At 41.5% G+C, this 17,103-nt stretch overlaps 2 long non-coding RNA genes across 2 annotated transcripts; both read left to right on the forward strand.

Moving 5' to 3' along the window:
* Positions 1–724: 724 nt before the first annotated feature.
* Positions 725–2,006, forward strand: LOC143138496 (uncharacterized). Its single transcript, XR_012990235.1, has 3 exons — positions 725–862; positions 1,142–1,668; positions 1,932–2,006. It is a non-coding gene; the product is annotated as an uncharacterized LOC143138496 (long non-coding RNA).
* A 6,840-nt stretch (positions 2,007–8,846) lies between these two features.
* Positions 8,847–10,201, forward strand: LOC143138495 (uncharacterized). The gene is made up of 3 exons (XR_012990234.1): positions 8,847–8,963; positions 9,243–9,769; positions 10,036–10,201. It is a non-coding gene; the product is annotated as an uncharacterized LOC143138495 (long non-coding RNA).
* The last annotated feature ends 6,902 nt before the right edge of the window (positions 10,202–17,103 follow it).

Raw genomic sequence — 17,103 nt, forward strand, 5'->3', positions numbered from 1 at the left:
AAATAAAAAAATAATGCTGTCTGACCTGAAAAGGAGGACGAAGGAAGAACTGAAGGTGCTAGAGAACGAAATAGAACAAGGCCAGAAGTGGGTTGATAAGGAGCTGAAACAAGAGACAGCCAACCTGAAAGCTCTCTTGAACGAATATGAAAAGGCCTTGAAAGATGAAAAAAAGAAGGAAAAGGAGAGGCAGAAGGTTCTGGAAAAGCAACAAAAGGAAAAAGCAAAGGAAGAGAAGCTCAAGCAGAAAAATATAAAGAGGGAAGAGGATAAAAAAATTCAGATGGAGCTGGCCGAGGAGAGAAAAATAAAAAAAGCATTGTTTATGGCAGAGCATAAAAAAGAGAAACGGAAGAAAGAGATCAGCAAAATATGGGAAAAGAGGGAGAAAGAGGAATACAGGGCGTTAAAGCTAAAGGCTAAATGTGAAAAAAGAAGTCAGAAAAGCAACAGGAGGTGTACAAAAAGAATAAACAAAGCTACTAAGATCAAAAACAAAATAGCTGCAGCGCCAGGACGTTTCTTCCGGCTTTTCCAACCCAGTTATGGAAAGAGAATGGAGAAAATGCTGAAGGAGCAACAGGATGAACAGCTGCTCTGGCAACAAAATGCGAAGAACAACGAGCAGTGGCTTATAGAGGAAAGGGAGAGGAAATGGCAGGAGGTGGAGCGAGCGGAGGAGGAGAACAAGAGGCGCCTGGAGGAAAGGAAGAAAGCACATGCTGCCGAGCAGGAGGCCAACGAATGGGGCGGCAAGATGCGGGTTGTGCTGTCAGAAGCGAGGAGCAGTGCAAGCCGCATCAATATACAGTTCTGAAAAAAACAGACGACAGGACACCACAGGACGAGGACAGGACGAAAGGTCAGTGAGATTGCTGCTAGATAAACCTACTTTATAAACATGCAGTTTGTAACACCCAGGTTACACCAGGTCCGCAAACTAAAGTGTTTTAGAAGACGTTTTAGGTACGTGTCGCTAACACGTCTTGTCTAACCAGTTCCATGATCAGTGGAAGTAAATTGTTGCGGCGGACATAACGCCAAAGAAGCGCTTCAGTCACGTACCTGGTGTAGCCTCCCTGTAAGGCTGAAACAAATAAAGAGTAACAATTAGAAATGTTCTTTTGTATTTTGTGCCTAGTGGTGCAAAAGAAGCAACTAAGGAAGGAACACAAAGAAGTTTTCAGGGGGAGGAGAGAGGGCATTTTCACAGGAACTGCTGCTACCAAACACACAGGAACTGTCATCATGAAACTCCTTGTATGGTTTGTATGAGAAGTATCGGAACATTGTCACCAAGGTAAGGCAGATTTAGATGTTAATTTGCATGGCATGATGCCAAGATACATTCTGGAATGTTACGCTATCCAGAGACGAAGAGGTTAATGATCAGAGCCTATGGAATGCTTACATTGTTCAAAAATTAGAGGTGAATCACAGGTACTGTACATAGGCAAAGCAAAACGGTCAGGTGACGAGTGAGCGCTGTCAATGTGTACGCAGCTTTCAAGAAGGTTAGTTATGCTAATCAGAGAAATGTCTTCTCTCCAAGTAGACTCAAACTAAATGTGTCCTGACACAAACATGAGTATCATACAACATAGAGGACGAGGAGAAATCATGGTGGAAGCAGATCTCTCAGCTCCAGCGGGAACTCTCAACTAAAAGGTAGCAAGTGTAAAGATGAAGTTTTAACTTAAAGTCTTACTTATATGAACAGGACATCATTGCAACTGTAAATTGTACCTCTGTCTGTCAATATGTGGTTTTGTTTTGTATGTTAAACTCATCTTTTACAACTATATGGTTAGACAGCCTATAAGCAAACTTTAATTTGATGAGCAGATACTGGAAAATTTTTCCCTTTGTCTGGTGTAAAGGGAACATTAGTCGTGCTGTGAAACTAATAAGCCTGACTTTTCCTGTTTCAGCTTTCTCGAACACCGCTCCATCCATCTGCTGTCCCAGCACCAACCCAAGGAGGATGGGTTCCCCCAAAAGCCTGGGTCCTCCCAAGGTTTCTTCCAGCTGGGAGTTTTTCCTTGCCACCGTTGCCTACGGCTTGTTTTTGGGGGCATGAGGACAGTGTGGATTTCTATTTTATAGAACACAACAATCATAACAATAATAAAAACAAAAACATTTATGTTGTTCTTTTTTTAGATTTGTCATCTAACACACAACTGTAACTACAGTTGAAACCAGAAGTTTACATACCCTTAGCAAACACATGCTAAAGTTGACTAAAAGAGGAATAACAATTCACCTTTTGAAAATTGATCTTAATGCCTTAATTAAAAATTGAGGAAAAATCCAACCTTTAAGGACACCAATTTTCTCTGTGAATAAATAATGTATCGTAAAGAAATAAATGTTCTTCCTTAAATACAGGTGCTCATAAGTATACATACCCATATGTTAAATTCCCATAGAGGCAGGCAGATTTTTATTTTTAAAGGAAAGTTATTTCATGGATCCAGGATACTATGAATCCTGATAAAGTTCCCCTGGCCTTTGGAATTAAAATAGCCCCACATCATCACATACCCTTCACCATAGAGATGGTTTTATTTCAGTTAGCCTATTATTTCAGTTAGCCTATTAGCTGGTTTGAATGCAAATATGTATGTAATGGCAATGCCCTTGAGTAAAGTGTTTGAATATGCTAACATAGGGAAAGGGCTCAGAGAGGGCCAATCCCAAAGTGAGCCCTGAGGACTAAAGACTCACAGACTTAATCAATCTCAGGTGCTAAGTGAGTGAGTGAGACCACATGGGCTCAGATAGGTATAAATGGGATTGGGACAGCACTTCACAGTGTTTAATAACAAAGACTTTGCTGACGCGTGCACCATTCACGTGTGTAGTGCTGTTGTTTACCGTTGTAATTTCCGGATTTCCCTATGGTGTCTGCGGTAAACGTCACAATGCTTTGAATTGTGGGTAATTCCCTTTGGTGAAGCCTGCACCGAAACAGACTCACGGAAAGGGCTCGGTAAGTGTGTACTAAAACCCTCACACCCTTTGAAATTCGACATTGGGACAGCCCTAAGCCCTTATGAATTTCACGAGAACGCACACCAAAGTCTGTGAGTCTGGAGTTTGGGATTGGCCCAAAGGGTGCGAGGAAGCCCTCAAGCACCTAACAATTTCCGAGTGGGACAGCCCTAAACCCTCATGATGTTTGTGGGAACGTGCGTCAAAGTGTATGAGGGGAGTAATTGGGATTGGGCCAAGGAGAATTGCGCTTATGTTGAATTGTGTGTTGTGTTGCAGGAATCAGGGGAAATGTTTGTGCGGATTATGAACTTTCGGGCTCCTGGGCCCAGATGTATTAAGGGCCCCCCACTAATTGTCGCATATTTGGGAGGGGGGGTGCATAGCCCTCTGCCAGTGCCTAAACTTTACACTTTTGTGCCTCTCTCTGGATAAACAGCTTTAGATTATACCGCAGGCAGTCGTTGTAGCCTAGCCTACTTCTGCAAATTTGAAGCAACGTGTCCTGGCAGAGGGGACTTTCAATTTTGTCATTGAGCCAGAGGGGTTGGTTAGCACATGCCACTTTGGTTGCCAGGTTTTATGACAAAAGAATCAAAATGGGTTGACACTTCCCGGTTTTACCGGGATTGTCCTTTTTTAATAGCAAATTAAAAATAATTAGATTAACATTTTATTTTTAATGTATCAACTCTCCCGGGACACTGAATGTCCCGGTTTTCAAAAGGCTACTACGTGAATGTATGTTCAATTTAGGCTAGGCCTACTATTTTCTCTCCACTTGAAATAGCGTTTAGCACAGAATAATCGGTGTATCCTATTGTCTACTGCATATATAATAGAGATATTATGTCTATGGTCTTCTGTGTGTTAGGGACGTGACGTAGCTCATCTATATCTAGCGCGTCTGTCTTGGCAGCAGAAGCAGAGAAGATTGACCTAACGTCATAGCCTACTCAACGTCATTCGTTATCGTTAATATGGGTAGCGAGGCAAAGGACGAAGATGACAACAAGACTGAGACTGACAGGCCAGTAAAAAATAAATAAAAATGAAACGTTCAACATAATAAGTTATTTAAATTTCTGATGATTGAGATAGGCTACTAAATTAAATAAAAGTGGCTAGTGGCTAAGCATGGATCTAGTGGAGGCTAAATAGTAGCCTAAACAGTTTATCCACCTCTTAAATTTCAGAAATAGGCTAGTTTATCTACCTCTCAAAAGAGTTTATTCACCAATTGAAACTTTTAACATTCACGAATCACACTGTTACCCACATTCACAATAATGTATAGGCCTACACTCTATAGGAACCGGCTACCACAATAATATTATTTGGCAAGCCAGAATATTCAGGTGGTTCGATTTTTAAAATAAAAATAGTTTTTATTTTACAATATTGATTTACAGATAGCCTAGCCTATTCACCAATCTCCAATAAAACTGATATGAAAAAGGAACACCAGATCCCGCTAGCCTATCTGTGCATATAGCCCTCTGCCTGTGCCTAAATGTTGCACTTTTGTGCCTCTCTCTGGATAAAGAGCTTTAAATATGTATTTTGTAGGCAGTAGTTGTAGCTGTTGCAATATTGATACAACGTGTAGCCTTGGTGAGCACACGCCCAATGAATGGTCTGTGATTTTATAAGTGTAATGGTCATGCAAATCACGGTAGTTTTCCTGAATAATTAACAAAATGGGAGGGTTCAGCCGCAAGATGACCTTGAAATACGGGAAACAGCCTGGGTCACATAGTGTAACCTCGGTTCCCTTAGCAGAGACCAAATCTAACATGGGACGTGACTCTTTCTACACTCCGTGCCTACGTAACGTCCCATGTGTTAGATCGCAGTCTCTGCGATAGGGAACGGGAGTGTTGGCAAGCAGGAAAGTGTCTCTTGTCTTGTCAAGACCCTTGACACTGGGGCGCAAAGATTCTAGAGCGGAGCGTAGCGCTCTAGAATCTTTGCTGGGGCGTACTGGGGTTACCATAGTGTTATTATGATGTCATAATGGACCAGTACGTCACCTCAGAACCTTGTATTTAAGATCAGTTAAAACGAAATAAAAGCTCATTTTACCACAGCAACTGCTAGATAAGGACACAAAGTCTTGCTGAGTGAAAGATAAATTTAAACCCACACCAGACTACAACATAATAGGTGATCTGGTAAGTTACAATGAATCGGCTAATACATTTAGAATTTAATGCTATATTCAAAGGCATGTTTTTATTTATTTGTTTGATGATCTAAGATAAGGTGGTCTAAGGAAAGATATTCAAAGGTCAATGTGCATGTTAATTAAAATATCATACTCTTATTATTTATGAGTATACTGTAACTGAATGTAACTAGACAAGTCTCTTCTCCTCAGAACTGAAGATGCCTCGCACACAAATCTACCCTGAGTCTGTAAGTCATGTCCATAGTCATAGTTCATTCCTTCTGAATGTTATTGACCCACTGCTAATTGCTGATTGAAGTAGTAATTCATCCCAAACAAAGATGGGGAAACAGTGTTAAACTGAAGTGAATAATGAAATGTAATGTAACTGAATTGAACTGATTTTTTGCAGCCTGATCTAAGTAGTAGCCAGGAATCAATTTGGTCTTCTGTGGTATGTATGACACTACAAAACATCAATGTAGACAGTGTCTGGTGGGTGTGGTATATGCCATGACTGATCTGTACAATATTTATAGAATACTTCAATAATTTATTGAACTGAGTGGAATTGAAATAGCATGGACTTGTAAGGGCTGAATGTAATGGAATTAAACAGAAATGAATTGAGGCCTCAGGTACAGTGGTGTATTACAGAACAGGGTCTAGAAAGTCTTTGTGGCATGGCAGGTGCAGAGAAGCCCATCAGACATTCGCCTTCTGAGGGTGATAAGACGCATGGTTGGTCGACGGGCGGACAGCTCTCGGGGGAATGAAGAGGAGGTATGTAGAGAGGCCTATACATACAGAGGGCGCAGTGTGCAGGAAAACATGATCCATTGCAGTATGTAAGGGGGGGAAAGTGCACCTGTACTCAGCCAGTTAACAGTTATTAACACAGAAAAGTTTATTTTCCATTTTTGCCCTCTTCAAACAGATTGAAACATCTGAGGAAAGCCGATGCTCCTCCACCTCCTCTGGTACTACTCTCGAGCCAGTGTGGGAGCTGCAGCCTACACCAAAGTCTCCACCTAAAACCGCTCCAGCTGAAGCCGTTCCACCTAAGGCTACTCCACCTAAAGCTGCTCCACGTAAAGCCGGTTCACCTAAAACCGTTCCACCTAATGATGTTCCACGTAAAGCTGTTACACCTAATGCTACTCCACGTAAAGTCGTTCCACTTGAAGCTGCTCCACTTAAAGCCACTCCACCTAAAGCTGATCCATCTAAGGTTGCTCCACCAAAATTTGCTCGATCTAATGGTGCTCCGCATAAAGTCATTCCACTTGAAGCTGCTCCACCTACACAGTCAAGACGACCTTATGCTGGCACAAATACAAACAATGAGATATGTGGATGCCAGGCAAGAGTTCAGCCCAAAGCGCAGATTGTGCTGCTTTTCCCTGGACATCCAGCTCTTGGCTATAGGCCCACCACGATGATCAGACTCCCTGAAGTGTCACCTATTCACAGGGCGTCCCAAGCTGCCCTTCCTCCGCTGTTGTCAACTCAGTGTCAGCCAAGGACCTCTTGGAACCAGAGTCAAACACCAACACTGCATGCACCTGGCCCTTCAGATACAGCCATCGCTAATGCAACTGAGGTCTCTCCTGAATCCCCACATCCCCAGGTTGCAGAAAATACAAGAAAGATGAGAAAGATGGACAGAGCAAGTGACCTTATGGACTTGATCATAGTCACCAGGCAAAGAAAGCTGGCTGAATTACAGATCCTGGATCTGGATGTCAGAGGCCTTCCTGCCAAGATAAAGCAGATGAGGAGGGACCATGACTACATGATCAAGGCATGGGAAAGGGACAGGCTGCAGAGGGAGGCTGATACAATGCAGTTGGATGGGACCAAACTCGAGGATGAGACCCTGGCAGGGGTGAGGGACGAGGTGAAGACTGATGCTGCTGCTCTCCTGTTACAGCAAGGCTCAGAGCGCACATCACAAAGCTGTTCCTCACCTGTCACACTTCATGAGCCAAATCAATCTGAAGCAAGCCAGTCGACCCAAGCCAAGTGTACATTGACAAATTTGAAGGAAAGGGATCATAACAAAAGTGGTGCTGTTGCTCGCCCTCTGCCCAATGGTTGGAAGCATGCATCAAGACCCCCTCTTTCCTCTGGCCCTTGTTCTTCAGAGAATGAAGGAAAAGATGTCGCCGCTCAACCTAGGTCCAGCGGTTTGAAGCGCACATCTACGTTTAATTTCCTGTCTCAAAACTCGTTGTGGTCCCATGGAGGCCAGTCATGCTCTGACTCTGACTCTGTAAACTCCGACTGCTCCTCTTTCCAAGCAAAGTGTACATTCCCCCACAAGTTAATATCTGTGCCAGACCTACCTCTCAGAGACCACTCTCATGAACCACCCTCCACCCTGATTTGTGCGAGCAGTCTTGCAATTGTGGCCAGGAGGAATGGAACACAGTCACCACCAGCCAGAGTGAGTTCACCTTGATTAGTTTCGATTTTGTTAAAGTGAAATGGTAGGAGAATGTTGACTGGACTTCTAAATTTAGTTTTAGCATTTCAGAAGTGATAATGTGGTCCCAACGAGGGGCTTATTAACCAATGTGCTCTCACTTCTACTTTTGAGGAGGCAGAAATTAATGAAAAGTTAGCATGAGTGTAGAATGGTCCATAATCATCTTTTTAAATAGTTTTATTTGTTTTTCAGGCTTCTATGAACAATAAAGAGGACAGTGTAGAGGATGAGATGACAGACAGCGAGAGTGAGGACAGTAGCATTGAACAGGAAGAGGCCACAAGAAACAAGGACGACCCAACCCAGCAACTAAAGGAATTACAGTACTTAGTACTGACAACGGAAAAGAAACTGGAATTGGCGAAACAGCTGGAAAAAGATACAAGGGCGTCTTACAAAAAGGAGAAAGACCAGCTGGCATTGAAGAAGAAAGACTTCCAAAAAAATAAAAAAATAATGCTGTCTGACCTGAAAAGGAGGACGAAGGAAGAACTGAAGGTGCTAGAGAACGAAATAGAACAAGGCCAGAAGTGGGTTGATAAGGAGCTGAAACAAGAGACAGCCAACCTGAAAGCTCTCTTGAACGAATATGAAAAGGCCTTGAAAGATGAAAAAAAGAAGGAAAAGGAGAGGCAGAAGGTTCTGGAAAAGCAACAAAAGGAAAAAGCAAAGGAAGAGAAGCTCAAGCAGAAAAATATAAAGAGGGAAGAGGATAAAAAAATTCAGATGGAGCTGGCCGAGGAGAGAAAAATAAAAAAAGCATTGTTTATGGCAGAGCATAAAAAAGAGAAACGGAAGAAAGAGATCAGCAAAATATGGGAAAAGAGGGAGAAAGAGGAATACAGGGCGTTAAAGCTAAAGGCTAAATGTGAAAAAAGAAGTCAGAAAAGCAACAGGAGGTGTACAAAAAGAATAAACAAAGCTACTAAGATCAAAAACAAAATAGCTGCAGCGCCAGGACGTTTCTTCCGGCTTTTCCAACCCAGTTATGGAAAGAGAATGGAGAAAATGCTGAAGGAGCAACAGGATGAACAGCTGCTCTGGCAACAAAATGCGAAGAACAACGAGCAGTGGCTTATAGAGGAAAGGGAGAGGAAATGGCAGGAGGTGGAGCGAGCGGAGGAGGAGAACAAGAGGCGCCTGAAGGAAAGGAAGAAAGCACATGCTGCCAAGCAGGAGGCCAACGAATGGGGCGGCAAGATGCGGGTTGTGCTGTCAGAAGCGAGGAGCAGTGCAAGCCGCATCAATATACAGTTCTGAAAAAAACAGACGACAGGACACCACAGGACGAGGACAGGACGAAAGGTCAGTGAGATTGCTGCTAGATAAACCTACTTTATAAACATGCAGTTTGTAACACCCAGGCTACACCAGGTCCGCAAACTAAAGTGTTTTAGAAGACGTTTTAGGTACGTGTCGCTAACACGTCTTGTCTAACCAGTTCCATGATCAGTGGAAGTAAATTGTTGCGGTGGACATAACGCCAAAGAAGCGCTTCAGTCACGTACCTGGTGTAGCCTCCCTGTAAGGCTGAAACAAATAAAGAGTAACAATTAGAAATGTTCTTTTGTATTTTGTGCCTAGTGGTGCAAAAGAAGCAACTAAGGAAGGAACACAAAGAAGTTTTCAGGGGGAGGAGAGAGGGCATTTTCACAGGAACTGCTGCTACCAAACACACAGGAACTGTCATCATGAAACTCCTTGCATGGTTTGTATGAGAAGTATCGGGACATTGTCACCAAGGTAAGGCAGATTTAGATGTTAATTTGCATGGCATGATGCCAAGATACATTCTGGAATGTTATGCTATCCAGAGACGAAGAGGCTAATGATCAGAGCCTATGGAATGCTTACATTATTCAAAAATTAGAGATGAATCACAGGTACTGTACATAGGCAAAGCAAAACGGTCAGGTGACGAGTGAGCGCTGTCAATGTGTACGCAGCTTTCAAGAAGGTTAGTTATGCTAATCAGAGAAATGTCTTCTCTCCAAGTAGACTCAAACTAAATGTGTCCTGACACAAACATGAGTATCATACAACATAGAGGACGAGGAGAAATCATGGTGGAAGCAGATCTCTCAGCTCCAGCGGGAACTTTCAACTAAAAGGTAGCAAGTGTAAAGATGAAGTTTTAACTTAAAGTCTTACTTGTATGAACAGGACATCATTGCAACTGTAAATTGTTGTACCTCTGTCTGTCAATATGTGGTTTTGTTTTGTATGTTAACCTCATCTTTTACAACTATATGGTTAGATAGCCTTTAAGCAATCTTTAATTTGATGAGCAGATACTGGCAAATTTTTCCCTTTGTCTGGTGTAAAGGGAACATTAGTCATGCTGTGAAACTAATAAGCCTGACTTTTCCTGTTTCAGCTTTCTTGAACACCGCTATCCATCTGCTGTCCCAGCACCAGCCCAAGGAGGATGGGTTCCCCCAACAGCCTGGGTCCTCCCAAGGTTTCTTCCAGCTGGGAGTTTTTCCTTGCCACCGTTGCCTACGGCTTGCTTTTGGGGGCATGAGGACAGTGTGAATTTCTATTTTATAGAACACAACAATTGTAACAATAATAAAAACAAAAACATTTATGTTGTTCTTTTTTCAGATTTGTCATCTAGCACACAACTCATCTACTGTAACTACAGTTGAAACCAGAAGTTTACATACCTTTAGCAAACACATGCTAAAGTTACCTAAAAAGAGGAATAAAAAAAATGCATCTTTTTAAAATTGATCTAAATGGCTTAATTAAAAAAATGAGGAAACCCCCTACCTTTAAGGACACCAATTTTCTCTGTGAATGAATAATGTATCGTAAATAAATAAATAAATAAATGTTTTTCCTTAAAATACAGGTGCTCATAAGTATACCCATATGTTAAATTCCTATTGAGGCAGGCAGATGTTTATTTTTAAAGGCCAGTTATTTCATGGATCCAGGATACTATGCATCCTAATAAAGTTCCCTTGGCCTTTGGAAATAAAATAGCCCCACATCATCACATACCCTTCACCATACCTAGAAATTGGCATGGTTTTATTTTAGTTAGCCTATTAGCTGGTTTGAATGCAAATATGTATGTAATGTATGTAATTGCCTTGAGTAAAGTGTTCAAATATGCCGACTTACTGTAGGTAAAGGGCTCAGAAAGCGTGCAAGCTATCAGTCTAGGTTTTTTAGCAATCAGTTTTGCAAAGTCTCAGCCAGTCAGTAGTCAAGTTAGAAATCTCAGACAGCTTTATTTACGGCACAGGAGACCCACATTGTGTTGCTAACAGACACAGTGTGAGATTCCAAAGAAAAGGCACACGTCTTATAGGACATTTGGCACAGCTTACGTCCCCAAGTATAGTATGTCAGGAATCAAGATGAGCACATTACCCGTTTTGCCCAACATTGTATACAAGGATGTACCCCATAACAACCGACATCAGTGACATTTCCCCAAGGGCTGACCTAACATACATGAAGGCGCCAACCCCCTTAGTAGGAGATGGCCGCTCCAACTCAGGACCTCTTCTATCTTAACAAACAAGCACTTAGGCCTAATCACCTTGAGGAAGAATGACACTGATGCAAAACATCTTTCATCAACCCAATTTCTGTTCATACACTTCTATGAATAGCTTGTTTACAAACAGAACTAAAAGAACACATGAGTAAAGCATACAGCACACACATGGAAATGTCTTTAAGGCTAAAAATGTTTTACTACAGAGCCAGCCCTCACAATTTCCCAGTGGGACAGCCCTAAACCCTCACGATGTTCGTGGGAACGTGCATCAAAGTGTATGAGGGGAGAGATTGGGATTGGGCCAAAGGCTTTGAATTGCGCGAACCAGGGCGCGTATGTTGAATTGTGTGTATTGCAGGAATCAGGGGAAATGTGTGTCTCTATAACCCTGTTTTACAGCGGGGAAAATAAGTATTGAACACGTCAACATTTTTTTCAGTAAGTATACTTCCAATGAGGCTACTTGCATGAAATTTTCACCAGACACTAGTATTAACTCAGATAATCCACCCATATAAAAAAATCCAAACATTAAAGTCCATAGGTAGAGTTATGTGTAATAAAGTGGAATGACACAGGAAAAAAGTATTGAACACGCCTGCTGAAATGTCTTAAATACATTGTGGAAAAGCCTTTATTCGTAATGACAGCTTCAAGGCATTTCCTGTATGATGAAACTAACCAGTTACAGTATTCTGGTGTGATTTTGGCCCATTCTTTTCAACAGATAGTCCTTTAATATTGAAGATTCCAGGGGTCCCTCTTGTGAATCCTGATCTTTAGTTTACTTCTAAAACTGTTCAATTGGATTGAAGTCAGGGCCTTGATTTCCTTTCTCTGAAACCAATTGAGAGTTTCCTTTGCTGAATGGTTTGGATCATTGTCCTGCTGGAAGTTCTAGCCATGTCTCATCCTCATCATCCTGGTGGATGGTCAAGATTCTCCCAGAACAAAATGACTAAATTCATCATTCCTTCAACTGTATGAAGTCTGCTAGTACCATGAGATGAAAAACAGCCCATACCATGATGCCACCACCTCCAAACCTCACTGTTGGTAGGGTATTTTTAGAGTGATGCACAGTGCCATTTCTCCTCCAAATATGGTGTGTAGTATGACATCCAAAAAGTTCAATTTTGCTCTCGCCTGACCAGAATACATTCTCTCAGTATTTCATAGGATTGTCCAAATGTTGTGTAGCAAACTTTCAACGAGCTTTGACATGTTTTTCTTCAGCAATAGAGTCATGCGGGATGAGTGTGCATAGAGGCCATGGCGGTGGAGTGCATTACCTATGATTTTCTCTGTAACAACTGCACCAAGTCTTTTTGGAGCTTTCTCCGAGTGGTCCTTGGCTCTTGGGCTACTCTTCTGACTATCCTTCTGACTTCCTGGTCAGAAATCTTGCAAGGAGATCCTGTGCATGGCCAGTGATGATGCAGTGATGTTCCTTCCACTTGCAGATAATGGCTCCAATACTGCTTGCTGGATGCTTCGGAAGTTTTGATGTGCATCTGTAACCAGTTCCATTGATATGTTTTGCAACAATAAGGTTGCAAAGGTCTTGGGAGAGCTCTTTGCTTTTACCCATTATGAAATGCTTCTTGTTTGACACCTTGGTAAGAAAAAACCTTTTTATAGCCCACCAGTATGTATTAACCCAGCTTATATCAATTTGCACAGATAGGAGGGATAATTTCTCTAACTACTTATAGATTCCAGTTTGTTCCTTGCCATTTCTTGCCTTTGTGTACTGCTTTTTCTTAGTGTGTTCAATACTTTTTCCCTGTGCCATTCCACTTTTTTACTCATAACTCTACTTTTAGACATTAATGTTTGGATTTTTATATATGTGTGGATTACCTAAGTTAATACTAATGTCCGGTGAAGATTTCATGCGAATAGCCTCACTGGAAGTATACTTACTGAAAAAAATATTGACGTGTTCAATACTTATTTTCCCCGCTGTATATAGGATGTTTTTTCTATTTGTTAATTCACTTTCTTTTTTGCCAGGAAAATGTCCCTTATCCACAATTCCTTGCTGCCGCGCAGTCCTGCATTCTCTGCAAAAAATAAATCCTGCTTGTCAATTTGTCTCCATCTCCTACTCCAGCCCCTACTCTTGCAACCTTTGTGTATTTAAATTAATGTATGGATAGTTTGTTTTGTGTGTATGTGTGCTTCTGAGTGTGTATATGGGGGTAATAGCGTGTGTGTGTGTGTTTGTGCCTGTGAAGTGACCCCAAACTTTTGACTGCAGTGTAGATTCTGGCAATTTGACTATCAAAGAAGAAAGATCAGACACTCCTTATTTCATAAAAATAAATTGCGGTATAAGAACCTTTTATTGGGAAACCAGATAGTTAGGCCTAGTTGATTATATAATGTTCCATCTGTGAGAAATATTTTACATTGTGTTTATTAAAAATGACTATGGGCCAATATATCGGTTATATATTTTTGAAAAACTCAAAATCGGCCTTCAAAATCCCATATCAGTGGGGCTCTAATAGCTAGCCTGCAAAAACTGAGTTTCACCAGAGAATACCTTGGGCTGTATAAACAATAGCCTACAACATTTAACATTTCAGGTCGAGTGAAGTATAATTTGCTTAACACTTGTATGATTAGAACTAACAGAATGAATTTCAATGTATAACCATGGTGGAATTTGTTGTGGATTTTATAACCGGTACTTTAATTTGACAGAGTCTTGAGGTGAGGTGATGACCGGTGGAAAGGCTGCCTCTTTATGACTGGGGAAGTAGCCTAATATAGTGGGGCTGTGAAGCTTCTATTTTCAGAAGAATTGTGCAGAGTGACAAAAATAAATAAACATTCAAGGCTGTTCTTGTTTTCTAGCAACCTTGACCTACTTCTTAATGACAAAGATGGATAATATTACGAGCGCCACATGCCTTGAAACATGGAAAAGCAGGTTTAACTCACATTTAGATAGACAACCCTTTTTAATTTTGTGCATGGAAATTTCACATCAAGGTGAGGTCAATGACAGAGCTGACCTCAGGGGTCAAACTGAGAATGCCTCCACATCTAAAGTCAAAGCTTAGCTCAAGAACAAACCCTGAAAGTTTCATGCGTTTCATTATGTGCACAATTTTTGCTTAACAGCGCCACTACTACCCCATGTCAAAAAAACATGACTAATTTCATTAAAATAAAAAAAACTGAATCTTAACCCAACTTAGACATAAGTTGTAAAAAAGTCCTTTTTAATTAGCCAAACACATTACAGTATGAAGCAAGTAAGTAAATACACCAGATGCATTACTGGAGTCTTCTATTTTGCATAACAAATCAGACAAGCCAATCAACTCGTCAGCCAAAAAAAAGACAAATATTGGATAAAAAGTAAAGTTTTTTTTTTATTGCATTCAAAACTGTCAGGAGTTCCATTAGGCATTAGCATTCTGAGCAGTCACTTCAGGAGTGGGTCAGGCAGAATCATGGTCGAAGATAAAAAATAAATTAAAAAAAGCAGTCTTTAACTTATATTTCAGAGCAACTCTTACTATATGCCATTGCTTAAACCTGGGACTAGTCAACTACCAGACATTTTGTTGTGACTACTGGTTGATTTAAGAAATCTACAACCTGAAATATGAACCAGGCCTGCCCACAACGTTCCATTTCTGCACCTTTGCTCTAGTATACGCAGTATACATGACTAGAGGAGCTCCATTTGCCAAAGAAAGGTTAAGTCTGAGCAGTTTAAGGAGCAGAGTATGCAGTAAGAGACTACAGGGATAATGAAGCATTAAAATAATCATTGGTGAGCAAATCCACAAATGCTATTGCCCCAACATGGGGTTGGAGAACCACCAGAGGTTTGTGACCTACTGGCACTAGCTGCATTCAGACCTACGTTTAAAACCAGAGGTTCTGCGGATGTTAAACGGTTGAGCCATATATCTGATCACTGTTCATTTGGAAGTCCGAGCTTAGCCGGCTGTTCTACTGCTCCCCTCCAAGTACCAATGGACATCATGTAAATGAGCTTGTGTCTGAACGAAACAAATGCAGAGATTCTGTTCATGTGTGTGTGTGTCGTTCACGTCAGCATTAGGCCCGCAGGTTAGCATCATATCTGAATCACCCGAAGGGTCAGACCTCTGTTTGACAAAGCTCCGCATGTACTGGAGGGTGTGTCTGAAAGCAGCCACTGATTGTATGAGACCTGCTGGGCTCAGATATGAACCACACAACCAAGCTAGTCCACAGTGCCGTTTCTGCACCATTGCTCCAAAAACTGTCAACCAAAGTGACTTCTTGTGTGGCACAGAGCACTAGATGGGCTGACAAACTGAATTCACACATCTATAACCTACAAATGACTTGATTTGTCTCAGAAGACTGAGTGCTAAAGACTCTTGTAGCCACGAGATTATCTTAATGGGGAAAAATGTAGAAATTCCACAAATCTAAAGCAGACAATGTAATGTATGGCACCACATCTTGATAAGCATAAGTCAAGCTTGAAATCCCAGATTTATCAATAAAAAAAATATGTTTTTTACACAAGTAAAATGTCAATACCAGTGTCAGTTGTTCCATCTTGGGCAGAGGTGGTCCCATTTTGCAGGTTCAGCACAGTGGTCAACACTGCATGTTGACTGCATGTTGTTCAACACCACACAGAAGGACACCCAGAAAGAGATCATCATAGGTGACTGGACTGCATAATCAACCTTCCCACACCTGCACGCTCATCTGCACTTTTTTTCCTGCTGCTGATACGCCAACTCCACCCCCACTGTGTGTGTGTGTGCGCGTGTGTGGGAGTGTGTGTGTTCACCCCGATTTCTTCCTGGACTATGCATAGTGACACTTTGAACACTTTTTCCAGACTCTTTTTAGCTGCTCTTTGCTATGTACCACTCAGCTGTGGCACATGTGATGAACCACTTTTTTCTTCTCATCACAACCACAGCTGTGTGTGTGTGCTGTGTGTGTGTGTGTGTGTGTGTGTGTGTGTGTGTGAGAGAGATCTAACTTTGGCTAGATGTATGTAAGTGTGTGGTGTATGGTGAATATATGTGCAATGATATGTGTAATGTGTTTGTTTATTCTGTATGTATGCTACTGGACACCTTAATTTCCCTCGGGATTAATAAATGATACTCTACTCTACTCACTCGCACCATCTTGGGATTGCATATAAGACAGACAAATATTAAAATGATCATGGAGGATGCAGTTTTGGAAACAAACTGAAGTCATAAAAGCTAGATTAATCCAACCAACTGCAGCTATAATATGCAGGACATGGACACACATACTGCCCGTCAACACAAAGCAAGCTTTACCCGTTCCTATACTGTGCGCCGAGGTGGTCTGGTTTTGGGCATTCGGTATCGGCGTGATAACCTCAGCATCTTCACTTGGCCCATCCTTGGACTCTACTGAAAACACAACCACAACATTGAACAGGCACTTGGCTCTAGGGACGTAACGATTACCGGTATAATGGTAAACCGCGATAAAAAATGTTGACGATAACAATTACCATTTTTCATTTCAAATATCATAATCACGGTTGATCACCATGGTGTGGAAACAGTGTGTTTAATCCTTCCCAGCTTCATCCGAGCCTGCTTTTGACATACAGTAGGCCTGGTACAATGAAAGAAAACTGGTACCCTACTGATTCTGATGCCTAATTGATTGATTTAACTGAGATTCGCATTAGGCTACAACTGCTTTTAAAAGGCGGAACATTTTTACCGCAAAACATACACTGCATCATGTAGCCACAAAGTTTGTTTCGGCAGTCAGGAGGATGTAGGCCGAAGAAGGTGAATGAAAATATGTCCTTCTCCAGTAGCAATATTCCACCTTAAATGCACCACCAGAATAAAGGGATCACATCTACTCAGTAACTATGAGCACCCCCAGGTGAAAATG

This window comes from Alosa pseudoharengus, unplaced genomic scaffold (assembly GCF_046254945.1).
Source record: "Alosa pseudoharengus isolate Yale_2024_CS ecotype anadromous, Long Island Sound unplaced genomic scaffold, YU_APseudo_1.1 YU_APseudo_1.1_scf_21, whole genome shotgun sequence".
NCBI lineage: Eukaryota > Metazoa > Chordata > Actinopteri > Clupeiformes > Clupeidae > Alosa > Alosa pseudoharengus.